This window comes from Gadus chalcogrammus, chromosome 12, assembly GCF_026213295.1.
Source record: "Gadus chalcogrammus isolate NIFS_2021 chromosome 12, NIFS_Gcha_1.0, whole genome shotgun sequence".
Classification (NCBI taxonomy): domain Eukaryota; kingdom Metazoa; phylum Chordata; class Actinopteri; order Gadiformes; family Gadidae; genus Gadus; species Gadus chalcogrammus.
In genome coordinates this window covers 6,344,250-6,363,396 of record NC_079423.1, presented here as the reverse complement: position 1 = coordinate 6,363,396, position 19,147 = coordinate 6,344,250, and the positions used below count along the sequence as shown (strand labels likewise).

The window sequence follows — 19,147 nt, the reverse complement described above, 5'->3', positions numbered from 1 at the left end:
ATTATTCTGATTAGGATTTAACGCATGATACGGGTTGAAATTAAATGTATGAATGGCGATGATAAAACATAATCGTTCTTCTCACTCTACAATTCTTCGGTCTGACCAGTTCACCACCACACCATCTGTGTCGCCAATCCTCCTTTTCCTCCAAACCATGCGTACGCATGGGTCAGAGTTTGCTTAGGGCTGCGCACATTTTCCCGTCAAGTTGGTTTTTTATAGATCACAACCTTGGCGTGGAAAGTCACGTACGCAACTTTTAGGCCCGTTTTGTGCGTACGCAACGGTTATAAATGAGACCCCTGGGCCCTGTACCACGAAGCTCGCTTAGAGGGTTAGCGAGGTATGTTGAGCTCCAAGCCTGGGTTAGTTGTACCACGAAAGTCGATCTCTTTTAGCGTCGCTGTATCACCATGGTGACTTATGCTCGCAACCAAACCTGGTCGGGAGCAGTTTTTCGGCTTAGTCTAGCCGGAGATCGGCTACTTAAATCGGCGTGCGCAGCTTCCTAGCCCCTCCTCTGACAATGGCGTCACCATTTGTGGGTGTTCCCGTGGACCCCGGCGCACTTCTCGTACAGGCGTCTCTCCGGAGACAGGGTTTTACGGGACAAAACCGATCCCTTGGCATTGTCTGACGATATTCAGATTTCAGACTTTATTGTCATTGTGCAAACAACGAAATTGGGGTTCTTCATGAGAGATACAGATTCTCATCAGAGGGTGTTCGTTATTTGATCGTCCTTTTGGACCTTATGGAGACAATGATTACTGTTGCGCATTGAGTCTCAGTGACAGAGTGCTAGAGTGGAGGTAGCGCGTCAGTCTTGAATTTTTGCGCGGGGGGTTCAACTCCCAAGTGACGCGAATTTATGTGAAGCTTAAAAAGTCCTAATTCTCATGCATATGGAATACTTATTCACTAAAGCTTATGGAATTATATTTTTGTGCTTATTTCGAACTTGAACCCATATTTTCAAGGCCGTGCTGGAACCACATCTATGGGGGTAAAATGCATGATGATAGACCGGCGAATTTGAACCCCGGTCGCTGGCGTTCGGGTCTTATACTATCACTACGCTACAGCCGCTACCTCTCAGCGGTCGAAAACATGCAATATATTTCTTAAATAGGGTGTATTTAAAGTGAATTCCCTAAATGATAGAATAAGGCAGGATGGACGTTGCTTATGCATTTTTAAATCATCATCATTCTATTTGGATTAATGGCGAACAATTCTGCATTTGGCATAGTTATTTTACAGACAATATGCAGAATCTTTTCACTTACTCATATAGACTGCTTGATCTATCGTAAAGGTGAGAAAAATGACGCAAAAAACGCCCCTTTCACGTGAACGCGCACTGAACCTAAAGCGGAAAACCTGGTTCAACTAATTGAATCTAAAGTGAGCTTCGTGGTACCATTTAACTCTGATTGCGAGTTGCGGCTCTGTCGAGCCAGGTTTTCCCAAGAAAGCCTGGGTATGTTCAGCGAGCTTCGTGGTATAGGGCACAGGTCACGGTACGCCACGGTAGGCCACGGAGGCAATGAGCTCGAGTTGAAAAAGAAAAAGCTTACCGCACCTGTTATTCCCAGGCGGTCTCCCAGGCGGTCTCCCATCCAAGTACTAAGCAGGCCCGACCCTGCTTAACTTCCGAGATCAGATGAGATCGGGCGTGTTCAGGGTGGTATGGCCGTAAGCAAATAGTGCAGGCGCAAAACCAGGTTTTATACATTAGCACATGAGGAGTGAGAAAGCTGCTGAGGCTCGACGTTACACTTTTACAAAAACAATCATTAGTTAGATATAAACGGCAGTAATTGATTCAGTAGGACTCCTTATCCATGTAAACGATCATTGTGACATCTGAATTCATTAATTATCTGAAATACACTGCGTGTGCGTGTGATGTTAAATGTTTGAACCAAGGTTAACGGTTAAAGTGTCAGAGAATGGGTGGTGATTTTTTGACGTCCTCCCATGATCTGAAGTGAGCGTGCGTGTTTGTGTTGGTGAAAGTTTAAGAAATGTACAACTGTCGTTTCAGCTCTCTGGTGCTCCCTGCTGGCAGTATCACTATACTGTCCTCATGTTTCACAAAAATAGTTTTGAGAGACGTTGTCAGTTTTTGTATGTTGCTTAAATCCTCCAAAGCGGTTGGCAGTAAACATCAGGTCACGGTACGCCACGGTAGGCCACGGAGGCAATGAGCTCGAGTTGAAAAAGAAAAAGCTTACAGCACCTGGTATTCCCAGGCGGTCTCCCATCCAAGGACTAACCAGGCCCGACCCTGCTTAGCTTCCGAGATCAGACGAGATCGGGCGTGTTCAGGGTGGTATGGCCGTAAGCAATTAGTGCAGGCGCAAAACCAGGTTTTATACAGTAGCACATAAGGAGTGAGAAAGCTGCTGAGGCTCGACGTTACACTCTTACAAAAACAATCATTAGTTAGATATAAACGGCAGTAATTGATTCAGTAGGACTCCTTATCCATGTAAACGATCATTGTGACATCTGAATTCATTAATTATCTGAAATACACTGCGTGTGCGTGTGATGTTAAATGTTTGAACCAAGGTTAACGGTTAAAGTGTCAGAGAATGGGTGGTGATTTTTTGACGTCCTCCCATGATCTGAAGTGAGCGTGCGTGTTTGTGTTGGTGAAAGTTTAAGAAATGTACAACTGTCGGTTAAGCTCTCTGGTGCTCCCTGCTGGCAGTATCACTATACTGTCCTCATGTTTCACAAAAATAGTTTTGAGAGACGTTGTCAGTTTTTGTATGTTGCTTAAATCCTCCAAAGCCGTAGGCAGTAAACATCAGGTCACGGTACGCCACGGTAGGCCACGGAGGCAATGAGCTCGAGTTGAAAAAGAAAAAGCTTACAGCACCTGGTATTCCCAGGCGGTCTCCCATCCAAGTACTAACCAGGCCCGACCCGTGCTTAGCTTCCGAGATCAGACGAGATCGGGCGTGTTCAGGGTGGTATGGACGTAAGCAATTAGTGCAGGCGCAAAACCAGGTTTTATACAGTAGCACATAAGGAGTGAGAAAGCTGCTGAGGCTCGACGTTACACTTCTTACAAAAACAATCATTAGTTAGATATAAACGGCAGTAATTGATTCAGTAGGACTCCTTATCCATGTAAACGATCATTGTGACATCTGAATTCATTAATTATCTGAAATACACTGCGTGTGCGTGTGATGTTAAATGTTTGAACCAAGGTTAACGGTTAAAGTGTCAGAGAATGGGTGGTGATTTTTTGACGTCCTCCCATGATCTGAAGTGAGCGTGCGTGTTTGTGTTGGTGAAAGTTTAAGAAATGTACAACTGTCGGTTCAGCTCTCTGGTGCTCCCTGCTGGCAGTATCACTATACTGTCCTCATGTTTCACAAAAATAGTTTTGAGAGACGTTGTCAGTTTTTGTATGTTGCTTAAATCCTCCAAAGCGGTTGGCAGTAAACATCAGGTCACGGTATGCCACGGAGTCAATGAGCTCGAGTTGAAAAATAAATAGCATACAGCACCTGGTATTCCCAGGAGGTCTCCCATCCAAGTACTAACCAGGCCCGACCCTGCTTAGCTTCCGAGATCAGACGAGATCGGGCGTGTTCAGGGTGGTATGGCCGTAAGCAAATTAGTGCAGGCGCAAAACCAGGTTTTATACAGTAGCACATAAGGAGTGAGAAAGCTGCTGAGGCTCGACGTTACACTTTTACAAAAACAATCATTAGTTAGATATAAACGGCAGTAATTGATTCAGTAGGACTCCTTATCCATGTAAACGATCATTGTGACATCTGAATTCATTAATTATCTGAAATACACTGCGTGTGCGTGTGATGTTAAATGTTTGAACCAAGGTTAACGGTTAAAGTGTCAGAGAATGGGTGGTGATTTTTTGACGTCCTCCCATGATCTGAAGTGAGCGTGCGTGTTTGTGTTGGTGAAAGTTTAAGAAATGTACAACTGTCGGTTCAGCTCTCTGGTGCTCCCTGCTGGCAGTATCACTATACTGTCCTCATGTTTCACAAAAATAGTTTTGAGAGACGTTGTCAGTTTTTGTATGTTGCTTAAATCCTCCAAAGCGGTTGGCAGTAAACATCAGGTCACGGTACGCCACGGTAGGCCACGGAGTCAATGAGCTCGAGTTGAAAAAGAAAAAGCTTACAGCACCTGGTATTCCCAGGCGGTCTCCCATCCAAGTACTAACCAGGCCCGACCCTGCTTAGCTTCCGAGATCAGACGAGATCGGGCGTGTTCAGGGTGGTATGGCCGTAAGCAATTAGTGCAGGCGCAAAACCAGGTTTTATACAGTAGCACATAAGGAGTGAGAAAGCTGCTGAGGCTCGACGTTACACTCTTACAAAAACAATCATTAGTTAGATATAACGGCAGTAATTGATTCAGTAGGACTCCTTATCCATGTAAACGATCATTGTGACATCTGAATTCATTAATTATCTGAAATACACTGCGTGTGCGTGTGATGTTAAATGTTTGAACCAAGGTTAACGGTTAAAGTGTCAGAGAATGGGTGGTGATTTTTTGACGTCCTCCCATGATCTGAAGTGAGCGTGCGTGTTTGTGTTGGTGAAAGTTTAAGAAATGTACAACTGTCGGTTCAGCTCTCTGGTGCTCCCTGCTGGCAGTATCACTATACTGTCCTCATGTTTCACAAAAATAGTTTTCGAGAGACGTTGTCAGTTTTTGTATGTTGCTTAAATCCTCCAAAGCGGTTGGCAGTAAACATCAGGTCACGGTACGCCACGGTAGGCCACGGAGTCAATGAGCTCGAGTTGAAAAAGAAATAGCTTACAGCACCTGGTATTCCCAGGCGGTCTCCCATCCAAGTATTAACCAGGCCCGACCCTGCTTAGCTTCCGAGATCAGACGAGATCGGGTGTGTTCAGGGTGGTATGGCCGTAAGCAATTAGTGCAGGCGCAAAACCAGGTTTTATACAGTAGCACATAAGGAGTGTGAAAGCTGCTGAGGCTCGACGTTACACTTTTACAAAAACAATCATTAGTTAGATATAAACGGCAGTAATTGATTCAGTAGGACTCCTTATCCATGTAAACGATCATTGTGACAACTGAATTCATTAATTATCTGAAATACACTGCGTGTGCGTGTGATGTTAAATGTTTGAACCAAGGTTAACGGTTAAAGTGTCAGAGAATGGGTGGTGATTTTTTGACGTCCTCCCATGATCTGAAGTGAGCGTGCGTGTTTGTGTTGGTGAAAGTTTAAGAAATGTACAACTGTTGTTTCAGCTCTCTGGTGCTCCCTGCTGGCAGTATCACTATATTGTCCTCATGTTTCACAAAAATAGTTTTGAGAGACGTTGTCAGTTTTTGTATGTTGCTTAAATCCTCCAAAGCGGTTGGCAGTAAACATCAGGTCACGGTACGCCACGGTACGCCACGGTAGGCCACGGAGGCAATGAGCTCGAGTTTAAAAAGAAAAAGCTTACAGCACCTGGTATTCCCAGGCGGTCTCCCATCCAAGTACTAACCAGGCCCGACCCTGCTTAGCTTCCGAGATCAGACGAGATCGGGCGTGTTCAGGGTGGTATGGCCATAAGCAATTAGTGAAAGCGCAAAACCAGGTTTTATACAGTAGCACATAAGGAGTGAGAAAGCTGCTGAGGCTCGACATTACACTTTTACAAAAACAATCATTAGTTAGATATAAACGGCAGTAATTGATTCAGTAGGACTCCTTATCCATGTAAACGATCATTGTGACATCTGAATTCATTAATTATCTGAAATACACTGCGTGTGCGTGTGATGTTAAATGTTTGAACCAAGGTTAACGGTTAAAGTGTCAGAGAATGGGTGGTGATTTTTTGACGTCCTCCCATGATCTGAAGTGAGCGTGCGTGTTTGTGTTGGTGAAAGTTTAAGAAATGTACAACTGTCGGTTCAGCTCTCTGGTGCTCCCTGCTGGCAGTATCACTATACTGTCCTCATGTTTCACAAAAATAGTTTTGAGAGACGTTGTCAGTTTTTGTATGTTGCTTAAATCCTCCAAAGCGGTTGGCAGTAAACATCAGGTCACGGTACGCCACGGTAGGCCACGGAGTCAATGAGCTCGAGTTGAAAAAGAAAAAGCTTACAGCACCTGGTATTCCCAGGCGGTCTCCCTTCCAAGTACTAACCAGGCCCGACCCTGCTTAGCTTCCGAGATCAGACGAGATCGGGCGTGTTCAGGGTGGTATGGCCGTAAGCAATTAGTGCAGGCGCAAAACCAGGTTTTATACAGTAGCACATAAGGAGTGAGAAAGCTGCTGAGGCTCGACGTTACACTCTTACAAAAACAATCATTAGTTAGATATAAACGGCAGTAATTGATTCAGTAGGACTCCTTATCCATGTAAACGATCATTGTGACATCTGAATTCATTAATTATCTGAAATACACTGCGTGTGCGTGTGATGTTAAATGTTTGAACCAAGGTTAACGGTTAAAGTGTCAGAGAATGGGTGGTGATTTTTTGACGTCCTCCCATGATCTGAAGTGAGCGTGCGTGTTTGTGTTGGTGAAAGTTTAAGAAATGTACAACTGTCGGTTCAGCTCTCTGGTGCTCCCTGCTGGCAGTATCACTATACTGTCCTCATGTTTCACAAAAATAGTTTTGAGAGACGTTGTCAGTTTTTATATGTTGCTTAAATCCTCCAAAGCGGTTGGCTGTAAACATCAGGTCACGGTACGCCACGGTAGGCCACGGAGTCAATGAGCTCGAGTTGAAAAAGAAAAAGCTTACAGCACCTGGTATTCCCAGGCGGTCTCCCATCCAAGTACTAACCAGGCCCGACCCTGCTTAGCTTCCGTGTTCAGACGAGATCGGGCGTGTTCAGGGTGGTATGGCCTTAAGCAATTAGTGCAGGCGCAAAACCAGGTTTTATACAGTAGCACATAAGGAGTGAGAAAGCTGCTGAGGCTCGACGTTACACTCTTACAAAAACAATCATTAGTTAGATATAAACGGCAGTAATTGATTCAGTAGGACTCCTTATCCATGTAAACGATCATTGTGACATCTGAATTCATTAATTATCTGAAATACACTGCATGTGCGTGTGATGTTAAATGTTTGAACCAAGGTTAACGGTTAAAGTGTCAGAGAATGGGTGGTGATTTTTTGACGTCCTCCCATGATCTGAAGTGAGCGTGCGTGTTTGTGTTGGTGAAAGTTTAAGAAATGTACAACTGTCGGTTCAGCTCTCTGGTGCTCCCTGCTGGCAGTATCACTATACTGTCCTCATGTTTCACAAAAATAGTTTTGAGAGACGTTGTCAGTTTTTGTATGTTGCTTAAATCCTCCAAAGCGGTTGGCAGTAAACATCAGGTCACGGTACGCCACGGTAGGCCACGGAGTCAATGAGCTCGAGTTGAAAAAAGAAAAAGCTTACAGCACCTGGTATTCCCAGGCGGTCTCCCATCCAAGTACTAACCAGGCCCGACCCTGCTTAGCTTCCGAGATCAGACGAGATCAGGCGTGTTCAGGGTGGTATGGCCGTAAGCAATTAGTGCAGGCGCAAAACCAGGTTTTATACAGTAGCACATAAGGAGTGAGAAAGCTGCTGAGGCTCGACGTTACACTTTTACAAAAACAATCATTAGTTAGATATAAACGGCAGTAATTGATTCAGTAGGACTCCTTATCCATGTAAACTATCATTGTGACATCTGAATTCATTAATTATCTGAAATACACTGCGTGTGCGTGTGATGTTAAATGTTTGAACCAAGGTTAACGGTTAAAGTGTCAGAGAATGGGTGGTGATTTGTTGACGTCCTCCCATGATCTGGGCCCTGTACCACGAAGCTCGCTTAGAGGGTTAGCGAGGTATGTTGAGCTCCAAGCCTGGGTTAGTTGTACCACGAAAGTCGATCTCTTTTAGCGTCGCTGTATCACCATGGTGACTTATGCTCGCAACCAAACCTGGTCGGGAGCAGTTTTTCGGCTTAGTCTAGCCGGAGATCGGCTACTTAAATCGGCGTGCGCAGCTTCCTAGCCCCTCCTCTGACAATGGCGTCACCATTTGTGGGTGTTCCCGTGGACCCCGGCGCACTTCTCGTACAGGCGTCTCTCCGGAGACAGGGTTTTACGGGACAAAACCGATCCCTTGGCATTGTCTGACGATATTCAGATTTCAGACTTTATTGTCATTGTGCAAACAACGAAATTGGGGTTCTTCATGAGAGATACAGATTCTCATCAGAGGGTGTTCGTTATTTGATCGTCCTTTTGGACCTTATGTAGACAATGATTACTGTTGCGCATTGTGTGTCAGTGACAGAATGCTAGAGTGGAGGTAGCGCGTCAGTCTTGAATTTCTGCGCGGGAGGTTCGACTCCCAAGTGACGTGAATTTATGTGAGGCTTAAAAAGTCCTAATTCTAATGCATATGGAATACTTATTCACTAAAGCTTATGGAATTATATTTTTGTGATTATTTCGAACTTGAACCCATATTTTCAAGGCCGTGCTGGCACCACATCTATGGGGGTAAAATGCATGATGAGAGACCGGCGAATTTGAACCCCGGTCGCTGGCGTTCGGGTCTTATACTAATCCACTACGCTACAGCCGCTACCTCTCAGCGGTCGAAAACATGCAATATATTTCTTAAATAGGGTGTATTTAAAGTGAATTCCCTAAATGATAGAATAAGGCAGGATGGACGTTGCTTATGCATTTTTAAATCATCATCATTCTATTAGGATTAATGGCGAACAATTCTGCATTTGGCATAGTTATTTTACAGACAATATGCAGAATCTTTTCACTTACTCATATAGACTGCTTGATCTATCGTAAAGGTGAGAAAAATGACGCAAAAAACGCCCCTTTCACGTGAACGCGCACTGAACCTAAAGCGGAAAACCTGGTTCAACTAATTGAATCTAAAGTGAGCTTTGTGGTACCATTTAACTCTGATTGCGAGTTGCGGCTCTGTCGAGCCAGGTTTTCCCAAGAAAGCCTGGGTATGTTCAGCGAGCTTCGTGGTATAGGGCACAGGTCACGGTACGCCACGGTAGGCCACGGAGGCAATGAGCTCGAGTTGAAAAAGAAAAAGCTTACAGCACCTGGTATTCCCAGGCGGTCTCCCATCCAAGTACTAACCAGGCCCGACCCTGCTTAGCTTCCGAGATCAGACGAGATCGGGCGTGTTCAGGGTGGTATGACCATAAGCAAATAGTGCAGGCGCAAAACCAGGTTTTATACAGTAGCACATAAGGAGTGAGAAAGCTGCTGATGCTCGACGTTACACTTTTACAAAAACAATCATTAGTTAGATATAAACGGCAGTAATTGATTCAGTAGGACTCCTTATCCATGTAAACGATCATTGTGACATCTGAATTCATTAATTATCTGAAATACACTGCGTGTGCGTGTGATGTTAAATGTTTGAACCAAGGTTAACGGTTAAAGTGTCAGAGAATGGGTGGTGATTTTTTGACGTCCTCCCATGATCTGAAGTGAGCGTGCGTGTTTGTGTTCGTGAAAGTTTAAGAAATGTACAACTGTCGTTTCAGCTCTCTGGTGCTCCCTGCTGGCAGTATCACTATACTGTCCTCATGTTTCACAAAAATAGTTTTGAGAGACGTTGTCAGTTTTTGTATGTTGCTTAAATCCTCCAAAGCGGTTGGCAGTAAACATCAGGTCACGGTACGCCACGGTAGGCCACGGAGTCAATGAGCTCGAGTTGAAAAAGAAATAGCTTACAGCACCTGGTATTCCCAGGCGGTCTCCCATCCAAGTACTAACCAGGCCCGACCCTGCTTAGCATCCGAGATCAGACGAGATCAGACGTGTTCAGGGTGGCATGGCCGTAAGCATTTAGTGCAGGCGCAAAACCAGGTTTTATACAGTAGCACATAAGGAGTGAGAAAGCTGCTGAGGCTTGACGTTACACTTTTACAAAAACAATCATTAGTTAGATATAAACGGCAGTAATTGATTCAGTAGGGCTCCTTATCCATGTAAACGATCATTGTGACGATCTGAATTCATTAATTATCTGAAATACACTGCGTGTGCGTGTGATGTTAAATGTTTGAACCAAGGTTAACGGTTAAAGTGTCAGAGAATGGGTGGTGATTTTTTGACGTCCTCCCATGATCTGAAGTGAGCGTGCGTGTTTGTGTTGGTGAAAGTTTAAGAAATGTACAACTGTCGGTTCAGCTCTCTGGTGCTCCCTGCTGGCAGTATCACTATACTGTCCTCATGTTTCACAAAAATAGTTTTGAGAGACGTTGTCAGTTTTTGTATGTTGCTTAAATCCTCCAAAGCGGTTGGCAGTAAACATCAGGTCACGGTACGCCACGGTAGGCCACGGAGTCAATGAGCTCGAGTTGAAAAAGAAAAAGCTTACAGCACCTGGTATTCCCAGGCGGTCTCCCATCCAAGTACTAACCAGGCCCAACCCTGCTTAGCTTCCGAGATCAGACGAGATCGGGCGTGTTCAGGGTGGTATGGCCGTAATCAATTAGTTCAGGCGCAAAACCAGGTTTTATACAGTAGCACATAAGGAGTGAGAAAGCTGCTGAGGCTCGACGTTACACTTTTACAAAAACAATCATTAGTTAGATATAAACGGCAGTAATTGATTCAGTAGGACTCCTTATCCATGTAAACGATCATTGTGACATCTGAATTCAATTAATTATCTGAAATACACTGCGTGTGCGTGTGATGTTAAATGTTTGAACCAAGGTTAACGGTTAAAGTGTCAGAGAATGGGTGGTGATTTTTTGACGTCCTCCCATGATCTGAAGTGAGCGTGCGTGTTTGTGTTGGTGAAAGTTTAAGAAATGTACAACTGTCGTTTCAGCTCTCTGGTGCTCCCTGCTGGCAGTATCACTATACTGTCCTCATGTTTCACAAAAATAGTTTTGAGAGACGTTGTAAGTTTTTGTATGTTGCTTAAATCCTCCAAAGCGGTTGGCAGTAAACATCAGGTCACGGTACGCCACGGTAGGCCACGGAGGCAATGAGCTCGAGTTGAAAAAGAAAATGCTTACCGCACCTGGTATTCCCAGGCGGACTCCCATCCAAGTACTAACCAGGCCCGACCCTGCTTAGCTTCCGAGATCAGACTGAGATCAGGAGTGTTCAGGGTGGTATGGCCGTAAGCAATTAGTCCAGGCGCAAAACCAGGTTTTATACAGTAGCACATAAGGAGTGAGAAAGCTGCTGAGGCTCGACGTTACACTTTTACAAAAACAATCATTAGTTAGATATAAACGGCAGTAATTGATTCAGTAGGACTCCTTATCCATGTAAACGATCTTTGTGACATCTGAATTCATTAATTATCTGAAATACACTGCGTGTGCGTGTGATGTTAAATGTTTGAACCAAGGTTAACGGTTAAAGTGTCAGAGAATGGGTGGTGATTTTTTGACGTCCTCCCATGATCTTAAGTGAGCGTGCGTGTTTGTGTAGGTGAAATTTTAAGAAATGTACAGCTGTCGGTTCAGCTCTCTGGTGCTCCCTGCTGGCAGTATCACTATACTGTCCTCATGTTTCACAAAAACAGTTTTGAGAGACGTTGTCAGTTTTTGTATGTTGCTTAAATCCTCCAAAGCGGTTGGCAGTACACATCAGGTCACGGTACGCCACGGAGTCAATGAGCTCGAGTTGAAAAAGAAAAAGCTTACAGCACCTGGTATTCCCAGGCGGTCTCCCATCCAAGTACTAACCAGGCCCGACCCTGCTTAGCTTCCGAGATCAGACGAGAACGGGCGTGTTCAGGGTGGTATAGCCGTAAGCAATTAGTGCAGGCGCAAAACCAGGTTTTATACAGTAGCACATAAGGAGTGAGAAAGCTGCTGAGGCTCGACGTTACACTCTTACAAAAACAATCATTAGTTAGATATAAACGGCAGTAATTGATTCAGTAGGACTCCTTATCCATGTAAACGATCATTGTGACATCTGAATTCATTAATTATCTGAAATACACTGCGTGTGCGTGTGATGTTAAATGTTTGAACCAAGGTTAACGGTTAAAGTGTCAGAGAATGGGTGGTGATTTTTTGACGTCCTCCCATGATCTGAAGTGAGCGTGCGTGTTTGTGTTGGTGAAAGTTTAAGAAATGTACAACTGTCGGTTCAGCTCTCTGGTGCTCCCTGCTGGCAGTATCACTATACTGTCCTCATGTTTCACAAAAATAGTTTTGAGAGACGTTGTCAGTTTTTGTATGTTGCTTAAATCCTCCAAAGCGGTTGGCAGTAAACATCAGGTCACGGTACGCCACGGTAGGCCACGGAGTCAATGAGCTCGAGTTGAAAAAGAAATAGCTTACAGCACCTGGTATTCCCAGGCGGTCTCCCATCCAAGTACTAACCAGGCCCGACCCTGCTTAGCTTCCGAGATCAGACGAGATCGGGCGTGTTCAGGGTGGTATGGCCGTAAGCCAATAGTGCAGGCGCAAAACCAGGTTTTATACAGTAGCACATAAGGAGTGAGAAAGCTGCTGAGGCTCGACGTTACACTCTTACAAAAACAATCATTAGTTAGATATAAACGGCAGTAATTGATTCAGTAGAACTCCTTATCCATGTAAACGATCATTGTGACATCTGAATACATTAATTATCTGAAATACACTGCGTGTGCGTGTGATGTTAAATGTTTGAACCAAGGTTAACGGTTAAAGTGTCAGAGAATGGGTGGTGATTTTTTGACGTCCTCCCATGATCTGAAGTGAGCGTGCGTGTTTGTGTTGGTGAAAGTTTAAGAAATGTACAACTGTCGGTTCAGCTCTCTGGTGCTCCCTGCTGGCAGTATCACTATACTGTCCTCATGTTTCACAAAAATAGTTTTGAGAGACGTTGTCAGTTTTTGTATGTTGCTTAAATCCTCCAAAGCGGTTGGCAGTAAACATCAGGTCACGGTACGCCACGGTAGGCCACGGAGGCAATGAGCTCGAGTTGAAAAAGAAAAAGCTTACAGCACCTGGTATTCCCAGGCGGTCTCCCATCCAAGTACTAACCAGGCCCGACCCTGCTTAGCTTCCGAGATCAGACGAGATCTGGCGTGTTCAGGGTGGTATGGCCGTAAGCAATTAGTGCAGGCGCAAAACCAGGTTTTATACAGTAGCACATAAGGAGTGAGAAAGCTGCTGAGGCTCGACGTTACACTTTTACAAAAACAATCATTAGTTAGATATAAACGGCAGTAATTGATTCAGTAGGACTCCTTATCCATGTAAACGATCATTGTGACATCTGAATTCATTAATTATCTGAAATACACTGCGTGTGCGTGTGATGTTAAATGTTTGAACCAAGGTTAACGGTTAAAGTGTCAGAGAATGGGTGGTGATTTTTTGACGTCCTCCCATGATCTGAAGTGAGCGTGCGTGTTTGTGTTGGTGAAAGTTTAAGAAATGTACAACTGTCGGTTAAGCTCTCTGGTGCTCCCTGCTGGCAGTATCACTATACTGTCCTCATGTTTCACAAAAATAGTTTTGAGAGACGTTGTCAGTTTTTGTATGTTGCTTAAATCCTCCAAAGCCGTAGGCAGTAAACATCAGGTCACGGTACGCCACGGAGTCAATGAGCTCGAGTTGAAAAAGAAAAAGCTTACAGCACCTGGTATTCCCAGGCGGTCTCCCATCCAAGTACTAACCAGGCCCAACCGTGCTTAGCTTCTGAGATCAGACGAGATCGGGCGTGTTCAGGGTGGTATGGCCGTAAGCAATTAGTGCAGGCGCAAAACCAGGTTTTATACAGTAGCACATAAGGAGTGAGAAAGCTGCTGAGGCTCGACGTTACACTCTTACAAAAACAATCATTAGTTAGATATAAACGGCAGTAATTGATTCAGTAGGACTCCTTATCCATGTAAACGATCATTGTGACATCTGAATTCATTAATTATCTGAAATACACTGCGTGTGCGTGTGATGTTAAATGTTTGAACCAAGGTTAACGGTTAAAGTGTCAGAGAATGGGTGGTGATTTTTTGACGTCCTCCCATGATCTGAAGTGAGCGTGCGTGTTTGTGTTGGTGAAAGTTTAAGAAATGTACAACTGTCGGTTCAGCTCTCTGGTGCTCCCTGCTGGCAGTATCACTATACTGTCCTCATGTTTCACAAAAATAGTTTTGAGAGACGTTGTCAGTTTTTGTATGTTGCTTAAATCCTCCAAAGCGGTTGGCAGTAAACATCAGGTCACGGTATCGCCACGGAGTCAATGAGCTCGAGTTGAAAAATAAATAGCATTACAGCACCTGGTATTCCCAGGCGGTCTCCCATCCAAGTACTAACCAGGCCCGACCCTGCTTAGCTTCCGAGATCAGACAAGATCGGGCGTGTTCAGGGTGGTATGGCCGTAAGCAAATTGTGCAGGCGCAAAACCAGGTTTTATACAGTAGCACATAAGGAGTGAGAAAGCTGCTGAGGCTCGACGTTACACTTTTACAAAAACAATCATTAGTTAGATATAAACGGCAGTAATTGATTCAGTAGGACTCCTTATCCATGTAAACGATCATTGTGACATCTGAATTCATTAATTATCTGAAATACACTGCGTGTGCGTGTGATGTTAAATGTTTGAACCAAGGTTAACGGTTAAAGTGTCAGAGAATGGGTGGTGATTTTTTGACGTCCTCCCATGATCTGAAGTGAGCGTGCGTGTTTGTGTTGGTGAAAGTTTAAGAAATGTACAACTGTCGTTTCAGCTCTCTGGTGCTCCCTGCTGGCAGTATCACTATACTGTCCTCATGTTTCACAAAAATAGTTTTGAGAGACGTTGTCAGTTTTTGTATGTTGCTTAAATCCTCCAAAGCGGTTGGCAGTAAACATCAGGTCACGGTACGCCACGGTAGGCCACGGAGGCAATGAGCTCGAGTTGAAAAAGAAAAAGCTTACAGCACCTGGTATTCCCAGGCGGTCTCCCATCCAAGTACTAACCAGGCCCGACCCTGCTTAGCTTCCAAGATCAGACGAGATCGGGCGTGTTCAGGGTGGTATGGCCGTAAGCAATTAGTGCAGGCGCAAAACCAGGTTTTATACAGTAGCACATAAGGAGTGAGAAAGCTGCTGAGGCTCGACGTTACACTTTTACAAAAACAATCATTAGTTAGATATAAACGGCAGTAATTGATTCAGTAGGACTCCTTATCCATGTAAACGATCATTGTGACATCTGAATTCATTAATTATCTGAAATACACTGCGTGTGCGTGTGATGTTAAATGTTTGAACCAAGGTTAACGGTTAAAGTGTCAGAGAATGGGTGGTGATTTTTTGACGTCCTCCCATGATCTGAAGTGAGCGTGCGTGTTTGTGTTGGTGAAAGTTTAAGAAATGTACAACTGTCGGTTCAGCTCTCTGGTGCTCCCTGCTGGCAGTATCACTATACTGTCCTCATGTTTCACAAAAATAGTTTCGAGAGACGTTGTCAGTTTTTGTATGTTGCTTAAATCCTCCAAAGCGGTTGGCAGTAAACATCAGGTCACGGTACGCCACGGTAGGCCACGGAGGCAATGAGCTCGAGTTTAAAAAGAAAAAGCTTACAGCACCTGGTATTCCCAGGCGGTCTCCCATCCAAGTATTAACCAGGCCCGACCCTGCTTAGCTTCCGAGATCAGACGAGATCGGGCGTGTTCAGGGTGGTATGGCCGTAAGCAATTAGTGCAGGCGCAAAACCAGGTTTTATACAGTAGCACATAAGGAGTGAGAAAGCTGCTGAGGCTCGACGTTACACTCTTACAAAAAACAATCATTAGTTAGATATAAACGGCAGTAATTGATTCAGTAGGACTCCTTATCCATGTAAACGATCATTGTGACATCTGAATTCATTAATTATCTGAAATACACTGCGTGTGCGTGTGATGTTAAATGTTTGAACCAAGGTTAACGGTTAAAGTGTCAGAGAATGGGTGGTGATTTTTTGACGTCCTCCCATGATCTGAAGTGAGCGTGGCGTGTTTGTGTTGGTGATAGTTTAAGAAATGTACAACTGTCGGTTCAGCTCTCTGGTGCTCCCTGCTGGCAGTATCACTATACTGTCCTCATGTTTCACAAAAATAGTTTTGAGAGACGTTGTCAGTTTTTATGTTGCTTAAATCCTCCAAAGCGGTTGGCTGTAAACATCAGGTCACGGTACGCCACGGTAGGCCACGGAGTCAATGAGCTCGAGTTGAAAAAGAAAAAGCTTACAGCACCTGGTATTCCCAGGCGGTCTCCCATCCAAGTACTAACCAGGCCCGACCCTGCTTAGCTTCCGTGTTCAGACGAGATCGGGCGTGTTCAGGGTGGTATGGCCGTAAGCAATTAGTGCAGGCGCAAAACCAGGTTTTATACAGTAGCACATAAGGAGTGAGAAAGCTGCTGAGGCTCGACGTTACACTCTTACAAAAACAATCATTAGTTAGATATAAACGGCAGTAATTGATTCAGTAGGACTCCTTATCCATGTAAACGATCATTGTGACATCTGAATTCATTAATTATCTGAAATACACTGCATGTGCGTGTGATGTTAAATGTTTGAACCAAGGTTAACGGTTAAAGTGTCAGAGAATGGGTGGTGATTTGTTGACGTCCTCCCATGATCTGGGCCCTGTACCACGAAGCTCGCTTAGAGGGTTAGCGAGGTATGTTGAGCTCCAAGCCTGGGTTAGTTGTACCACGAAAGTCGATCTCTTTTAGCGTCGCTGTATCACCATGGTGACTTATGCTCGCAACCAAACCTGGTCGGGAGCAGTTTTTTTCGGCTTAGTCTAGCCGGAGATCGGCTACTTAAATCGGCGTGCGCAGCTTCCTAGCCCCTCCTCTGACAATGGCGTCACCATTTGTGGGTGTTCCCGTGGACCCCGGCGCACTTCTCGTACAGGCGTCTCTCCGGAGACAGGGTTTTACGGGACAAAACCGATCCCTTGGCATTGTCTGACGATATTCAGATTTCAGACTTTATTGTCATTGTGCAAACAACGAAATTGGGGTTCTTCATGAGAGATACAGATTCTCATCAGAGGGTGTTCGTTATTTGATCGTCCTTTTGGACCTTATGTAGACAATGATTACTGTTGCGCATTGTGTGTCAGTGACAGAATGCTAGAGTGGAGGTAGCGCGTCAGTCTTGAATTTCTGCGCGGGAGGTTCGACTCCCAAGTGACGTGAATTTATGTGAGGCTTAAAAAGTCCTAATTCTAATGCATATGGAATACTTATTCACTAAAGCTTATGGAATTATATTTTTGTGATTATTTCGAACTTGAACCCATATTTTCAAGGCCGTGCTGGCACCACATCTATGGGGGTAAAATGCATGATGAGAGACCGGCGAATTTGAACCCCGGTCGCTGGCGTTCGGGTCTTATACTAATCCACTACGCTACAGCCGCTACCTCTCAGCGGTCGAAAACATGCAATATATTTCTTAAATAGGGTGTATTTAAAGTGAATTCCCTAAATGATAGAATAAGGCAGGATGGACGTTGCTTATGCATTTTTAAATCATCATCATTCTATTAGGATTATGGCGAACAATTCTGCATTTGGCATAGTTATTATACAGACAATATGCAGAATCTTTTCACTTACTCATATAGACTGCTTGATCTATCGTAAAGGTGAGAAAAATGACGCAAAAAACGCCCCTTTCACGTGAACGCGCACTGAACCTAAAGCGGAAAACCTGGTCAACTAATTGAATCTAAAGTGAGCTTTGTGGTACCATTTAACTCTGATTGCGAGTTGCGGCTCTGTCGAGCCAGGTTTTCCCAAGAAAGCCTGGGTATGTTCAGCGAGCTTCGTGGTATAGGGCACAGGTCACGGTACGCCACGGTAGGCCACGGAGGCAATGAGCTCGAGTTGAAAAAGAAAAAGCTTACAGCACCTGGTATTCCCAGGCGGTCTCCCATCCAAGTACTAACCAGGCCCGACCCTGCTTAGCTTCCGAGATCAGACGAGATCGGGCGTGTTCAGGGTGGTATGGACCAGTAAGCAAATTAGTGCAGGCGCAAAACCAGGTTTTATACAGTAGCACATAAGGAGTGAGAAAGCTGCTGATGCTCGACGTTACACTTTTACAAAAACAATCATTAGTTAGATATAAACGGCAGTAATTGATTCAGTAGGACTCCTTATCCATGTAAACGATCATTGTGACATCTGAATTCATTAATTATCTGAAATACACTGCGTGTGCGTGTGATGTTAAATGTTTGAACCAAGGTTAACGGTTAAAGTGTCAGAGAATGGGTGGTGATTTTTTGACGTCCTCCCATGATCTGAAGTGAGCGTGCGTGTTTGTGTTCGTGAAAGTTTAAGAAATGTACAACTGTCGGTTCAGCTCTCTGGTGCTCCCTGCTGGCAGTATCACTATACTGTCCTCATGTTTCACAAAAATAGTTTTGAGAGACGTTGTCAGTTTTTGTATGTTGCTTAAATCCTCCAAAGCGGTTGGCAGTAAACATCAGGTCACGGTACGCCACGGTAGGCCACGGAGGCATTGAGCTCGAGTTGAAAAAGAAAAAGCTTACAGCACCTGGTATTCCCAGGCGGTCTCCCATTCAAGGACTTACCAGTCCCGACCCTGCTTAGCTTCCGAGATCAGACGAGATCGGGCGTGTTAAGGTTGGTACGGCCGTAAGCAATTAGTGCAGGCGCAAAACCAGGTTTTATACAGTAGCACATAAGGAGTGAGAAAGCTGCTGAGGCTTGACGTTACACTTTTACAAAACAATCATTAGTTAGATATAAACGGCAGTAATTGATTCAGTAGGACTCCTTATCCATGTAAACGATCATTGTGACATCTGAATTCATTAATTATCTGAAATACACTGCGTGTGCGTGTGATGTTAAATGTTTGAACCAAGGTTAACGGTTAAAGTGTCAGAGAATGGGTGGTGATTTTTGATGTCCTCCCATGATCTGAAGTGAGCGTGCGTGTTTGCGTTGGTGAAAGTTTAAGAAATGTACAACTGTCGGTTCAGCTCTCTGGTGCTCCCTGCTGGCAGTATCACTATACTGTCCTCATGTTTCACAAAAATAGTTTTGAGAGACGTTGTCAGTTTTTGTATGTTGCTTAAATCCTCCAAAGCGGTTGGCAGTAAACATCAGGTCACGGTACGCCACGGTAGGCCACGG

At 44.5% G+C, this 19,147-nt stretch overlaps 22 non-coding genes and 2 pseudogenes across 22 annotated transcripts; all 24 read right to left on the bottom strand.

Moving 5' to 3' along the window:
* Nucleotides 1-1,576: 1,576 nt before the first annotated feature.
* On the bottom strand, nt 1,577-1,707 carry LOC130395649 (5S ribosomal RNA; annotated as a pseudogene).
* A 529-nt stretch (nt 1,708-2,236) lies between these two features.
* Nucleotides 2,237-2,355, bottom strand: LOC130400554 (5S ribosomal RNA). The gene has a single exon (XR_008903035.1). It is a non-coding gene; the product is annotated as a 5S ribosomal RNA (ribosomal RNA).
* Nucleotides 2,356-2,884: 529 nt separating this feature from the next.
* LOC130395377 (5S ribosomal RNA) lies at nt 2,885-3,004 on the bottom strand. Its single transcript, XR_008898440.1, has one exon. It is a non-coding gene; the product is annotated as a 5S ribosomal RNA (ribosomal RNA).
* Nucleotides 3,005-3,524: 520 nt separating this feature from the next.
* On the bottom strand, nt 3,525-3,643 carry LOC130399896 (5S ribosomal RNA). Its single transcript, XR_008902389.1, has one exon. It is a non-coding gene; the product is annotated as a 5S ribosomal RNA (ribosomal RNA).
* Nucleotides 3,644-4,173: 530 nt separating this feature from the next.
* LOC130399751 (5S ribosomal RNA) lies at nt 4,174-4,292 on the bottom strand. The gene has a single exon (XR_008902251.1). It is a non-coding gene; the product is annotated as a 5S ribosomal RNA (ribosomal RNA).
* A 529-nt stretch (nt 4,293-4,821) lies between these two features.
* On the bottom strand, nt 4,822-4,940 carry LOC130399895 (5S ribosomal RNA). Its single transcript, XR_008902388.1, has one exon. It is a non-coding gene; the product is annotated as a 5S ribosomal RNA (ribosomal RNA).
* Nucleotides 4,941-5,479: 539 nt separating this feature from the next.
* Nucleotides 5,480-5,598, bottom strand: LOC130399733 (5S ribosomal RNA). The gene has a single exon (XR_008902234.1). It is a non-coding gene; the product is annotated as a 5S ribosomal RNA (ribosomal RNA).
* Nucleotides 5,599-6,127: 529 nt separating this feature from the next.
* Nucleotides 6,128-6,246, bottom strand: LOC130400107 (5S ribosomal RNA). The gene has a single exon (XR_008902588.1). It is a non-coding gene; the product is annotated as a 5S ribosomal RNA (ribosomal RNA).
* A 529-nt stretch (nt 6,247-6,775) lies between these two features.
* LOC130394787 (5S ribosomal RNA) lies at nt 6,776-6,894 on the bottom strand. Its single transcript, XR_008897911.1, has one exon. It is a non-coding gene; the product is annotated as a 5S ribosomal RNA (ribosomal RNA).
* Nucleotides 6,895-7,424: 530 nt separating this feature from the next.
* LOC130399967 (5S ribosomal RNA) lies at nt 7,425-7,543 on the bottom strand. The gene has a single exon (XR_008902457.1). It is a non-coding gene; the product is annotated as a 5S ribosomal RNA (ribosomal RNA).
* A 1,557-nt stretch (nt 7,544-9,100) lies between these two features.
* LOC130400017 (5S ribosomal RNA) lies at nt 9,101-9,219 on the bottom strand. The gene has a single exon (XR_008902504.1). It is a non-coding gene; the product is annotated as a 5S ribosomal RNA (ribosomal RNA).
* A 529-nt stretch (nt 9,220-9,748) lies between these two features.
* On the bottom strand, nt 9,749-9,867 carry LOC130395150 (5S ribosomal RNA). Its single transcript, XR_008898238.1, has one exon. It is a non-coding gene; the product is annotated as a 5S ribosomal RNA (ribosomal RNA).
* Nucleotides 9,868-10,397: 530 nt separating this feature from the next.
* On the bottom strand, nt 10,398-10,516 carry LOC130399836 (5S ribosomal RNA). Its single transcript, XR_008902333.1, has one exon. It is a non-coding gene; the product is annotated as a 5S ribosomal RNA (ribosomal RNA).
* Nucleotides 10,517-11,046: 530 nt separating this feature from the next.
* Nucleotides 11,047-11,166, bottom strand: LOC130395493 (5S ribosomal RNA). Its single transcript, XR_008898544.1, has one exon. It is a non-coding gene; the product is annotated as a 5S ribosomal RNA (ribosomal RNA).
* Nucleotides 11,167-11,685: 519 nt separating this feature from the next.
* On the bottom strand, nt 11,686-11,804 carry LOC130401135 (5S ribosomal RNA). Its single transcript, XR_008903593.1, has one exon. It is a non-coding gene; the product is annotated as a 5S ribosomal RNA (ribosomal RNA).
* Nucleotides 11,805-12,333: 529 nt separating this feature from the next.
* Nucleotides 12,334-12,452, bottom strand: LOC130399740 (5S ribosomal RNA). Its single transcript, XR_008902240.1, has one exon. It is a non-coding gene; the product is annotated as a 5S ribosomal RNA (ribosomal RNA).
* Nucleotides 12,453-12,981: 529 nt separating this feature from the next.
* LOC130400472 (5S ribosomal RNA) lies at nt 12,982-13,100 on the bottom strand. The gene has a single exon (XR_008902955.1). It is a non-coding gene; the product is annotated as a 5S ribosomal RNA (ribosomal RNA).
* A 519-nt stretch (nt 13,101-13,619) lies between these two features.
* LOC130401331 (5S ribosomal RNA) lies at nt 13,620-13,738 on the bottom strand. Its single transcript, XR_008903793.1, has one exon. It is a non-coding gene; the product is annotated as a 5S ribosomal RNA (ribosomal RNA).
* Nucleotides 13,739-14,259: 521 nt separating this feature from the next.
* LOC130394753 (5S ribosomal RNA) lies at nt 14,260-14,378 on the bottom strand. Its single transcript, XR_008897881.1, has one exon. It is a non-coding gene; the product is annotated as a 5S ribosomal RNA (ribosomal RNA).
* A 529-nt stretch (nt 14,379-14,907) lies between these two features.
* LOC130400217 (5S ribosomal RNA) lies at nt 14,908-15,026 on the bottom strand. Its single transcript, XR_008902693.1, has one exon. It is a non-coding gene; the product is annotated as a 5S ribosomal RNA (ribosomal RNA).
* Nucleotides 15,027-15,555: 529 nt separating this feature from the next.
* LOC130400359 (5S ribosomal RNA) lies at nt 15,556-15,674 on the bottom strand. The gene has a single exon (XR_008902838.1). It is a non-coding gene; the product is annotated as a 5S ribosomal RNA (ribosomal RNA).
* A 529-nt stretch (nt 15,675-16,203) lies between these two features.
* On the bottom strand, nt 16,204-16,322 carry LOC130400499 (5S ribosomal RNA). Its single transcript, XR_008902982.1, has one exon. It is a non-coding gene; the product is annotated as a 5S ribosomal RNA (ribosomal RNA).
* A 1,557-nt stretch (nt 16,323-17,879) lies between these two features.
* LOC130395037 (5S ribosomal RNA) lies at nt 17,880-18,000 on the bottom strand. The gene has a single exon (XR_008898138.1). It is a non-coding gene; the product is annotated as a 5S ribosomal RNA (ribosomal RNA).
* A 530-nt stretch (nt 18,001-18,530) lies between these two features.
* LOC130396069 (5S ribosomal RNA) lies at nt 18,531-18,649 on the bottom strand (annotated as a pseudogene).
* Between the last annotated feature and the right edge of the window lie 498 nt (nt 18,650-19,147).